The sequence below is a fragment of the Sus scrofa genome, chromosome 2 (assembly GCF_054392235.1).
Source record: "Sus scrofa isolate SSC_HxYL_T2T_F1_AM1 chromosome 2, Sscrofa_HxYL_maternal_Yorkshire_Landrace_v2.0, whole genome shotgun sequence".
Taxonomy (NCBI): Eukaryota; Metazoa; Chordata; class Mammalia; order Artiodactyla; family Suidae; genus Sus; species Sus scrofa.
The window spans coordinates 81,428,617-81,441,638 of NC_139384.1; positions in this window are offsets into that span (position 1 = coordinate 81,428,617).

A 13,022-nucleotide genomic window follows, 5' to 3' on the forward strand; every position below is an offset into this window, starting at 1 on the left:
AGCCGCGTCTGCAACCTACACCACAGCTCACGGCAACGCCGGATCGTTAACCCACCGAGCAAGGGCAGGGACCGAACCCGCAACCTCATGGTTCCTAGTTGGATTCGTTAACCACTGCGCTACGACGGGAACTCCTCCATTTTCTATATACAGTAGTGTATGTATGTTAATTCCACTCATAATAATAATCATCATTTGTATCATTTTTTTAGATTCTACATATAAGTGATGTCATGTGATATTTGTCTTTGATTTTTCTTAGTATGATAATCTCTAGGTCTATCCATGTTGCTGCAAATGGAATTATTTCACTTTTTTATGGCTAAGTAATAGTCCATCATGTATTTGTACCACATTTACTTATTTTTATTTTATTTTTGTCTTTTTAAGGCCACATGTGTGGCATATGGAAGTTCCCAGGTTAGGGGTCGAATCAGATCTGCAGCTGCCGGTCTATGCTTCATCCACAGCAATACGGGATCCTTAATCCACTGAGCAAGGCCAGGGATCAAACCTACATCCTCTTGGATACTAGTTGGGTTTGTTACTGCTGAGCCACAGTGGGAACTCCTGTACCACATCTTCTTTATCCACTCCTCTGATGATGGACATTTAGGTTGCTTCCATGTCTTGGCTAGTATAAATAATGCTGCAGTGAATGTTGGGGTACATATTTCTTTCTAAATTATGGTTTTGTCTGGATATATACCCAGGAGTGGGATTGTTGGATCATTTGGTAGCTCTATTTTAAGTTTTTTAGGGAATCTCCATACCATCACATTATTTTTTTGAAGATATTCTTTTCCATTATGGTTTATGCATATAATTCCCTGTGTTATACCGTAGGACTTTGTTGTTTATCCATAATAGTTTGTATCTGCTAATCCCAAACCCCGACTCCACCTGCCCTACAAGTCTGTTCTCTATGTCTGCAAGTCTGGTTCTGTTTAATAGATAAGTTCATTTGTGTTATATTTTAGATTCCAGATATAAATTGCATCATAGGGCTCTATTTTCAGCTTTTTTTTGTCTTTTGTCTTTTCTAGGGCTGCACCCGCAGCATATGGAGGTTCCCAGGCTAGGGGTCTAATCGGAGCTGTAGCCGCAGGCCTACACCATAGCCGCAGCAACGCAGGATCTGAGCAGAGTCTATGACCTACACCACAGCTCACGGCAATGCTGGATCCTTAACCCACTGAGCAAGGCCAGGGATCCAACCGGCAACCACACGGTTGGATCCCTGGCCTAGTCAGATTCGTTAACCACTGAGCCATGACCGGAACTCCTATTTTCAGCTTTTTGAGGAACCTCCTATCTCACGTTTAGAAAGACACTTGTCCCCTAAAAAGAAATACATATGTAATAATTAATAAATAGAAATAAAAAGACATTTGTTGAATGCTACTAGGTATTAGGCACTGTTGCAGGTGCTCAGGATACAGCAGTAAATTAAAAATACCCCCCCAAAAGTACGGAGGGTGTTTCTGGCTGTAGTGGAGAGCATGGTTTTCTGAGGGAGGGCACGGAGGTGGGAGCTTCCATGTCCCACAGTGGGGAGGGGACCACACTGGTCCTGGGAGGGCATGATGGGGCCCGGCTCGGGCTGGCGCCGTGCAGGTGATGTGAAGTGGTCGGATTCTGGATCCGTTGGGAGGGAAAAGCTGATGGACCCTTAGGATCGGGTGGTGCAGTATCGGTTGTGGGCGAAGGAGAGAGGCGGTGAGAATGTTCCCAGGGTATCTGCAGGGTATCCGAGGTGGGTAGGATGGAGCCTATCACGATGCAGTAGGGGTGGGGCCAGCAGGGTGGTGGGGGACCAATGGGAGATGAACTTCGGCTCTGCGAGGCCCCCACGTGGAGAGACAGTGAAGGCGTTTGGCCCTGCGGTCTGGGTCAGGGAGATGAATTTGGGAGTTGCTGCAGTCGGTGTCCGGTGGAATGGAGGAAACATCTAGATGTTTCTGGTGAGGAAGAATCAGGAAAGAAGGAGCGACCCTAGCAGGTGGGAGAGACACCAGGAGAGTTTCAAGCAGAGTGAGTCAAGTGAAAGGGCGCCGTCGGAGTCACAGGCTGCGATGCGTCCTGTAAAACAGAACCTAAGGGTAGCCCTTGCGGTTTAATAAGGTGGAAGTCATCGGTGATGACGGTAAAAACAGCTCCACCGGTTGAAGATAAAGTGAGGAGGAGAAATGGCATATGAATAACTCGTTTTTTTACAGTTTTGCTTGGGGTGAGCGGCGAGGCAGAGGAACAGGGCCGAGACTGTGGGGGGTGGGGGTTCGCTCAGAGATACTCTTTTTTTTCCTTTAACGTGGAAGATGCCCATGAGAATGACCATAATTGGGGGGGGGGGTAAAAAGCAAAAATAGAAAATAAGTGATGGCGAGGGTGTGTGGAGAAATGGGAACCTCTGTGCATTGCTGGTGGGGGCGTAACGTGATGCGGCCACTGAGGAAGAGTTTGGTGCTTCCTCGAAAGTTAAACATAGACTTACCATTTGGCCCAGAATTCCTCTCCTAGAAATATACCCCAAAGAACTGAAAACAGAGATCCAAACAAATACTTGTTTGGATCTCTGTTTTCAAACATCCCTAGCAGCGTTATTCATAATACTCAAAAGATGGGGGAGTTCCCTGGTGGCCTAGTGGTTAAGGATTCTGAGTTGTTCACTGCTGTGGCGAGAGTTCATTCCCAGGCCAAGGAACTTCCACCCCAGGCGTCCATCTCCAGATGAATGTATACACAAAATGTGGTCCAACCAGACAATGGAATATTCAGTCTTAAGAATGAAGGAAGTTCTGACATATACTACAATGTGGATGAACTTTGAACACCTACACCAAGCAAAAGAAACCAGACACAAAAATCGTGGAGTGTATGATTCCATTTAGTGTATAAAATGTCCGGCATAGGAGCTCCCGTTGTGGGCTCAGTGGGTTAAGAACCCGACATAGTGTCCATGAGGATGCAGGTTTGATCCCTGGTGGTTGGTTAGGAATCCGGCATTGCCACAAGCTGCAGCGCAGGTGTGGCTGTGGCTGTGGCATAGGCTGGCAGCTATAGCTCCAATTCGATCGCTAGCCTGGGAGCTTCCATATGCTGTAGGTATATCCATAGAAAGAAAAAAAATGCAGGATAGATAAATCTGTAAGGCAGAAAGTAGATCAATGGTTGGTTGCTAGGGGCTGGGGGAGGGGACAGGGAATGGGAAGCAACTGCTCCTTCTGCCCCCCTGCACCTTCGGCTTGCTGCTGCAGTGACAAATCTTTAACCCGCTGCAACACAGAAGAACTCTGGGAAGCAACTGCTCAATGAGTAGTGATGAAAAAAAATTTTTAACTTTATTTTTTAGATCAGTTTTGGGTTCACAGCAAAATCGAGTCTTCCCATATATCCCCTGCCTCCACAAATGCATAGTCTCCCCCATTATAAATATCCCTCACCATAGTGGCACCTTAGTTACAACTGATAAACCTACAATGGCATGTCATTATCACCCAGAGTCCATAGTTTATCTTAGAGTTCACTCTTGGTGTTGTACATTCTGTGGGTTTGGACAAATGTATAATGACATGGATCTACCATTGTAGCATCATAGAGAGTATTTTCACTGCCTTAAAAATCCATTCGGGGAGTTCCCTTTGTGGCTCAGTGGTTAATGAACCCTACTAGGATCCATGGGGATTCGGGTTTGATCCCTGGCCTTGTTCAGTGGGTTAAGGATCTGGCATTGCCATGAGCTGTGGTGTAGGTCACAGGTGTAGCTCAGATCATGTGTTGCTGTGGCTGAAGCATAGGCCAGCAACTGCAGCTCCAGTTCATCCCCTAGCCTGGGAACTTCCATATGCCTCAGATGCAGCCCTAAAAAGAAAAAAAAAAAATCAAAAATCCTTTTGGGCTCTGCCTAGTCATCCCTCCTTCCCCTCTGATCCCTGGAAACCACTGATCTTTTTACTGTCTCCATAGTTTTAGCTTTCCCCAGAATGTGATAGAGATGGAAATTGTATAGCATGTAGCCTTTTCAAATTGGCTTCTTTCTCAGTAATATGAATTTAAGCTTCCTCCATATCTTTTCATGTCTTGGTAGCTCATTTCTTTTTAGTGCTGAATCCCACATTTTGTTTATCCATTCACCTGCAAAAAGATGTCTTGTTTGCTTCCAAGTTTTGGCAATTATGAGTAACGCAGCTATAAACATCCATGTGCAGGTTTTTGTGTGGGCATAATTTTTCAACCCCTTTGGATAAGTACCAAGGTGCACTATTGCTGGATCATATGGTAAGAGTATATTTAGCTTTGCAAGAAACCAGGAAACTGCCTTCCAAAGTGGCTGGACCATTTTGCATTCCCACCAGCAATGAACGAGAATTCCTATTGCTCCACATCCTTGCCAGTAATTGTTGTCGTCAGTTTTTTGGATTTTGTCCATTCCAATAGGTGTGCATTGCTTTCTTATTACTGTTTTAATTTGCAATTTCCCGTTGGTATGTGTGGAGCCTCTTTTCATGTGCTTATTTGCACTGTGAGTATGCTTTGGAACTAGAAACTGGTGATGATTGTAAAGCTTTATGAATATACTAAATGCCACTGAAGTTTATTTATTTTTTTGGCCATGGCATGCATTGGCTTGATGTGGGATCTCAGTTCCTAGACCAGGGACTGAACGCAGGCCACAGGGGAGAAAGCAAGGAATCCTAACCACTAGACCACCAGGGAACTCCCTAAAGTTTACTTTTTTTTTTTTTTTTTGGCTGCTGCCACAGCATGCAGAAATTCCTGGGCCAGGATTGAACCTATGCTACAGCAACAACCAAAGCCACAGCAGCCGCAACTCATATCCTTAACCCACTGTGCCACCAGGGAACTCTTGAAGTTTACTTTTAAATGGCTAATTTTATGTTATATGAATTTCATCTCAATAGGACAAAAATGTGGAAAATGAATGTATTTGTATGCCATTGGGAACAATCTAGTACAGAAGGAAGATGGTCAGGTGGCTTCTTAAATAGGCAAGTGGTGTGGGAGCTGGTGGAGGTGGCCTGGGTTTGCCTGGGATCAGGGCAAATTGTTTGCTGATAGCAGTAGCAAGGAGGGCTGGGTTGGAGGATGGATCTAGAAGAGGGTCGGCAGGTCAGTAGGGGGGTGGCTATGGAAGGTTCTGCTTTTTGACTTCTGTTTTCTCAGTGATGCTGTCTCTTCTGCCATAATGTTTGCTAAACTGTGGAAGACGACGGTATATGGAGGAAATAGTGGCTTTTAAGCACATTTTTCCAGCTCCTTGAAGAATGCAGGAAGTCACCAGTAGGTGGCGATCGTTCCTTGCACTTCACACCCATCCAGCTGGGCGTTTCCTTTTTCCCTTTCTTATTTATTTATTTATTTATTTGCTTTTTAGGGCTGCACCCATGGCATATGGAGGTCCCCAGGCTAGTGGTCTAATCGAAGCTATAGCTGCCAGCCTACGCCATAGCCACAGCAACGCCAGATCCAAGCCGCCTCTGCCACCTACCCCACAGCTCACGGCAATGCCAGATCCTTAGCCCACTGAGTGAGGCCAGGGATTGAACCCGCATCCTCATGGGTACTAGTCAGATTCATTTCCACTGCACCACAACGGAAACTCCACACCTTCGTATTTTTTAATTGTATATTATACATAACATGAAATTTACCATTTTAGCCATGTTTGTTTACCTTCTTTTTTAGGGCTGCATTCATAGCATATGCAAGTTCCCAGGCTAGGGGTCAAATTGGAGCTGCAGTTGCTGGCCTGCACCACAGCCACGGCAACACCTGATCTGAGCTGCATATGCGATCTACATAGCAGCTTGCAGCAAAGGATCCTTAACCCAGTGAGTGGGGCCAGGGCTTGAACCCATATCCTTATGGATACTAGTTGGGTTCTTAACTTGCTGAGCCACAATGGGAACTCAAAATTCCCGGGTTTTTTTTTTTTTTTTTTTTTTGGTCGACTAATCTGTGCTCTTCTGGCCGAATTGTATTTGACCATATGTAGTTTTCCCTCCACACTGTGAGCTTTGGATAGTAGTATTTTTTGGGGGGGTGTCTTTTTAGGGCCGAACCTGCAGCATATGGAGGTGCCCAGGCTAGGGGTCTGATCGGAACTGTAGCCGCTGGCCTACACCGCAGCCACAGCAACCCAGGATCCGAGCTGCTTCTTCGATCTACGCCATAGCTCATGGCAACGCCGGATCCTTAACCCACTGATCGAGGCCGGAGATCAAACTCACGTCTTCCTGGATGCTAGTTGGGTTCACTAACCACTGAGCCACGATGGGAACTCCTTAAATTTATTTATTTATTTATTTATTTGAGTATTAAAAAATTTTTTTTATTGAAGTACAGTTGATTTACAATGTTGTGTTAATTTCAGGTGCATAGCAAAGTGATTCATATATATATATATATATATATATATATATATATATATATATATATATGTTCTTTTTCAGATTATTTTCCCATTATAGGTTATTACAAGCTACTGAGTATAGTTCGCTGTACGAACAGTAGGTCTTGTTGGTTATCTATTTTATATACAGTAGTGCGTATCCATTAATCCTAGGTTTTCAATTTATCCCTTCTTCCCTTTCCTCTTTGGTACCCTAAGTTTGTTTTTTCTTTTTCGTTAAAGGAATTTTATTCTTAAAATTTACCTTTTGTCACATTTTTTTTGCTTTTTAATTTTTTTGTTATACTTATGTTATAAACATATGAACTGTGGAAGGAATTCATTTAATATAGTTGTAAGGAAGATTTCTTTTTGTCTTTTTGTCATTTCTTGGGCCGCTCCTGTGGCATATGGAGGTTCCCAGGCTAGGGGTCAAATCGGAGCTGTAGCCGCTGGCCTACACCAGGGCCACAGCAAAGCTGGATCCGAGCCGCGTCTGCAACCTACACCACAGCTCACGACAACACTGGATCCTTAACCCACTAAGCAAGGCCAGGGATCAAACCCGCAAACTCATGGTTCCTAGTCGGATTTGTTAACCACTGCGCCACGATGGGAACTCCTGTTTTTTCTATGTCTGTGAGTCTATTTCTAGTTTGTAAATAAATTCACTTGTATCATTTTTATGGATTCCACATGTAAGCGATATCATATGATATTTGTCTTTCTCTGTCTGACTTCTCTTAGTCTGATAATCTCTAGTTGCATCCATGTTGCTGCAAATGGCATTATTTCATTTTTTTTATGGCTGAGTAGTATTCCATTGCATATATGTACCACATCTTCTTTACCTATTCATTTGTCGATGGACAGTTAGGTTGCATCCATGTCTTGTGGGTAGCAACATTTTATTTAGGATTTTTGCTTCTGTGGACATTATTGAAAATTGGTCCGAATTTTCCTAGCTTGTTCCATGTTCTCATGTGCTTTTTTCACTGAGGAGAAATTCCCATGAACAAAATTAACCTTTTGAAAGTAGACAATTCAGGGGCATTTATGCACTCACAGTGTTGTGCAACCACCACTACCTCTGTGTGGTTACAACATCTTCCCATCACCCAAAAGGAAACCCCTGTACTCATTACACAGTTGCCCCCTTTCCCCCCCTCCTCCCCGCCCCAGGTAGCCACCAATCTGCTTTTTGTCTCTGTAGATTTACCTATTCTGGATCTTCCATATAAACAGAATCATAAATGTCACCTTTTGTGTCTGGCTTCTTTCACTTAGCAGAATATTTTCGGGGTTCATCTCTATTGTCACCCTATCTGATTTTAGTTTATAGGCTTTATTATCCTCTTAAAAGAAGCTGGGAATTCTATCCCCTCACCTTTGTTAGAAATCCTTTTTTTTTTTAATTTTTTTATTTTTGGCTATGCGTGTGGCATGTAGAAGTTCCCAGGCCAGGGACTGAACCTGCACCACAGCAGTGACCTGAGCCACTGTAGTGACAAAGCTGGATATTTAATCCACTGAGCCACCAGGGAACTCCTTTTTTAAAATTCTTGATATCAGGGAGTTCCCGTTGTGACACAGTGGTTGATGAATCTGACTAGGAACCATGAGGTTGTGGGTTCAATCCCTGGCCTTGCTCAGTGGGTTAAGAATCCGGCGTTGCTGTGAGCTGTGATGTAGGTTGCAGACGCGGCTCAGATCCCGAGTTGCTGTGGCTCTGGTGTAGGCCAACGGCTACAGCTCGGATTAGACCCCTAGCCTGGGAACCTCCATGTGCCACAGGAGCAGCCCTAGAAAAGACAAAAAGACAAAAAAATGAAATAAAATAAAACAAACGAAATTCTTGATATCAGTCTGATTAAGATGGGAATCAGCTGCTACCTCTAATGGTGATAAAACTTGACTGTAAAATCCTCTAGGTTTTGTGCTTTAGGGAGAGAGAATATTTTTTTCCCAGTGTTTCCAGCTCATTAACATTTATGGGTCTAGGAGTTCCCGTCGTGGCGCAGTGGTTAACGAATCCGACTAGGAACCATGAGGTTGCGGGTTCGGTCCCTACACTTGATCAGTGGGTTAACGATCCGGCGTTGCCGTGAGCTGTGGTGTAGGTTGCAGACGAGGCTCAGATCCCGAGTTGCTGTGGCTCTGGCGTAGGCCAGTGGCTACAGCTCCAATTCGACCCCTAGCCTGGGAACCTCCATATGCTGCGGGAGCGGCCCAAAGAAATAGCAAAAAGACAAAAAAAAAAAAAAAAAAAAAAATTTATGGGTCTAGTCAAATTTTCTGATTCTTCTTGATACAATTTTAGCATTTTATGTTTCCCCACAAATGTATTCATTTCATTTAGATTTTCCAATTTATTGACATATAGTTTCTGTGATTTTAAAAAAATCGCTTCACACATTTTGCCCACTCCACCCTCTCCCCCACCTCTGGCACCCACCAATTTATTCTTTGTATCTATGAGTCTGCTTTTTTTTTTTGGATTCTGCATATAAGTGAGATCATATAATATTTGTCTTTGTCTTATTTATTTCACTTAGTATAATGCCCTTAAGGTCTATCCAAGTTGTTCTAAATAGTAGGGTTTCCTTTTTTATGGCTGAATAGTATTCCACTGTAAACATATCACATCTTTTTGTTTGTTTGTTTGTTTAGGGCCATACTTGCAGCATATGGAAGTTCCCAGGCTAGGGGTCAAATTGGAGCTATAGCTGCCAGCCTACACCACAGCCACAGCAGCATGGTATCCAAGCCGTGTCTGTGGCCTACACCACAGCTCATGGCAGTGCTGGATCCTTAGCCGGCTGATCAAGGCCAGGGATCGAACCTGTATCCTCATTTATCCTAATTGGGTTTGTTACCACTGAGCCACAATATGAACTCTGATATCACATCTTCTTTATCCATTTTTTTAAAAAAGAGCTGTTTTGTTTGTTTTTTTTTTAGCTATACCTGTGGCTTATGGAAATTCCTGGGCCAGGGACCAAATCCATTCCACAGCTGTGAACTACGATGCTGCGGAGACAATGCCGGACCCTTAACCTCATGCACCACGGCAGGAACTCCAGAGCACTTTATCTTTTTTACCATGCCCATGGCATGTGGAAGTTCCAGGGACTGAACCTAAGCCACAGCAGTGACCATAGCCGCTATAGTGACAATGCCAGATCCTTAACCCACTATGCCACAGTGGGAACTCCCAATTCATCTTTTGAGGGACATTTAGGTTGCTTCCACATCTTGCTATTATAAATAATGCTACATTGAACATGTGGCTGCATGTATATTTTCAAGATAGTGATTTTGTTTCCTGCAGACAAAAACCCAGAGGTGGGATTGCTGGATCATATGGAAGTTCTATTTTTAATTTTTTGAGGAATCTCCTTACTATTTTCCATAGTGGCTGTAGCAATTTACTCTCCCATCAGCAGTGTACCAGGGTTCTCTTTTCTCTACATCCTTGCCAGCACTTGTTATCTCTCCTCCTTTTTTTTTTCTTTTGTATTTTCTAGGGCTGTACCCACCAATATGGAGGTTCTCAGGCTAGGGGTATAATCGGAGCTGTAGCCCCCAGCCTACACCACAATTACATGAGGATCCAAGCCTCATCTGCAGCCTACACCAAGCTCATGGCAATGCTGGATCCTTAACCCACTGAGTGAGGCCAGGGATCAAACCTGCAACCTCATGGTTCATAGTCGGATTCGTTAACCACTGAGCCACGATGGGAACTCTGCTCTCCTCTTTTTTGACCCACAGTTATTCGTTTTGTTTTTTTTCCTTTTAGGGCCACACCTACAGCATATGGAGGTTCCCAGGCTAGGCGTCGAATCAGAGCTGCAGCTGCTGGTCTACACCAGAATTAGACACAGGATCCGAGCCGCATCTGCAACCTACCCGGCTTGTGGCAGTGCTGGGCCCTTAACCCACTGAGCAAGGCCAGGGATCGAACCTGCATCCCCATGGATACTAGTTGGGTTTGTAACCCACTGAGCCACAGTGGGAACTCCTACACACAGTTATTCTTAACCGCCTCCTCTATATTTTAAAATCTTCACTTCCTCCTTGCTCATTCTCTTCAGGGATTTACCTCATTAATGTTCCCAAAGGGTCAGAGTTTGGTTTTATTCTTGTCGTTTTTGTCCCTTTGCTTTCTGTTTTGTCAATTTCTTTTTGTCTTTTTTTTTTTTTTTTTTTTTTTTTTTTTTTTTTTTTTTTTAGGGCCACATTCACAGCATATGGAGGTTCCCAGACTAGGGGTCGAATCAGAGCTATAGCCGCTGGCCTACACCACAGCCACAGAAATGTGGGATCCAAGCTGTGTCTGTGACCTACAGCATAGCTCACAATGCCAGATCCTTAACCTGCCGAGCAAGGCCAGGTATCAAACCCACGTCCTCATGGATGCTGGTCAGGTTCATTAACCACTGAGCCACAACGGAAACTCCTGTCTTTAATCTGTTATTTCCTTATTTCTTGTGGCATTGGGTTTTCTCTGTTGGGCACTTCCTGGTCCCCTCTGACTGAGCGCAGCCTCAGTGCCTGGCTGGGTGCCTGTTGTCCGGTTAGTAGGTCCTGGCCCGGCAGATGGACTCTCAGTCCTGGACTGTGATTCTAGGATCTGTACAGGTAAGGGTAGGCTTTGCAGGGCCATGTGGTGGGGAGGTGCTGGGAGCTTGAAGGCACAGGCATGGGTGTGGCATCTCCCAGTTGAAGAGGAGGTGGGGCAATCCAAGAAGGCTTCCTGGAGGAGTAGCCTTACCTCAGTTGGAAGATTGGGTGGATGTGGGTCTTGAATGGTGAACTTTCAGCACCATTGGAGAAGGCTCATGGGCCCTCCATACAGGCCCCCTATAAAGATGCACAGAAGCCTATTAAGAAAAAAATCAACCTCATATAAAGCGCATGCACACAAACACACACACACAGACACACACACACACACACACACACACACACACACACACACACACACACGAGTTCCCGTTGTGGCGCAGTGGAAACAAAGCCAACTAGTATCCATAAGGATGTGGGTTTGACCCCTGTCCTCACTCAGTGGGTTAAGGTCTGGCGTTGCCGTGAGCTGTGGTGTCGTTTGCAGATGCAGCTCGGATACAGAGTTGCTGTGGCCGGCAGCTGTAGCTCCAATTCAACCCCTAGCCTCAGAATTTTCATACGCCATGGGTGTGGTCCTAAAAAGAAAAAAAAAAAAAAAAAAAAACCAGAAAGAAACAAAGAAAGAGAGAAAAGCACACAAACACACATGTTATAGGCCTGGGCCCACAGGACACACAGGACAGCATGCCTAAGTCCCTAGAACGTGGAGAAAAACACCTGAAGACACACACACTCTGGGGAACAAATAGGAGCGTGGGTAGGATGTAAGCATCATGGGCCTCAGTGAACAGAGGTGACCAGAATTCCAAGGGCTCCTGGCTCTGGACAGGACACCTTCAGGTCAGGCAGGATCCAGGAGTGCTTGTATCAGATGTGGGCGAACAGAGGAAAGACCTGATGCCCTAACGTTGCTTCCTCTAGGAGAGCAGCTGGAACGCCACCATCGCATTTTGGGCAGCAGAGGCTCTCACTGCCTGGGCTGAGGTGGGTGAGTCTGAAGGTGCTGATGATGTCTGCATGTCCTAGAGAAAGGGGAAGCCCACAGGCACAGGAAGGACTGACTGGAGGCAGGGGGCAGGACTAGAAGCAGCACTCCTTGTGAGGGGGCACAGGACTGTCTGGAGCTGTGCGATGCTGTGGATGCCTATTCACCAGTGTGTCCTGGGGGATTCCAGGCTGGTCCTTCTGTTCCTGTAGCTGCAACTCTGCTCCCATGCCTCGTTTTCCCCTGGGATGCCCTTGGGCTCCTCTGAGTGATCTGAGGGCTCTGGGGTGCCATGGGAGGCTCTCAGAGACCTCAGCTCCACCCAGCAGGCTCCTCACAGCCCTGCCCTCCACGGATGAGCCACAACCTTTCCTGGGACACCAGTGGCCTGATCAAATCCCCTGTGTGGGACGTTGTATATTCACCTAGGATGTGACAACAGTGTGTGTCTGAAGAGGGTTGACCTCTGTTGATCAGGACGTAAAGTCATGCAAGACATAGGGCCTGAGAAATTCTTCCAGATTAAATGAAATCGAAGAGACACTTTTTTTTTTTTTTTGGTCTTTTGTCTTTCTAGGGCCGCACACGTGGCACATGGAGGTTCCCAGGCTAGGGGTCTAATTGGAGCTGTTGTTGCCGCCCTCGCCAGAGCCACAGCAACACCAGATCCAAGCTGCGTCTGTGACCTACGCCACAGCTCATGGCAACGCCAGATCTTTAACCCACTGAGTGAGGCCAGGGATAGAACCCGCAACCTCATGGTTCTTAGTGGGATTCGTTTCTGCTGTGCCATGACGGGAACGCCGAAGAGACTCTTGATGAGACAAGTGATAACTAAATGCACTCTGTGACCTTGGGTTGCATCCTGTATGGCGTATGAGTGGGACAGTTGGAAAACTCTGATGGTCTGTAGATTGGATAATAGCCTTGTATCAGTGCTAACTTTCCTGCTTTTCTTTTTTTCTTCTTTTTTTTTGTCTTTTTGCCTTTTCT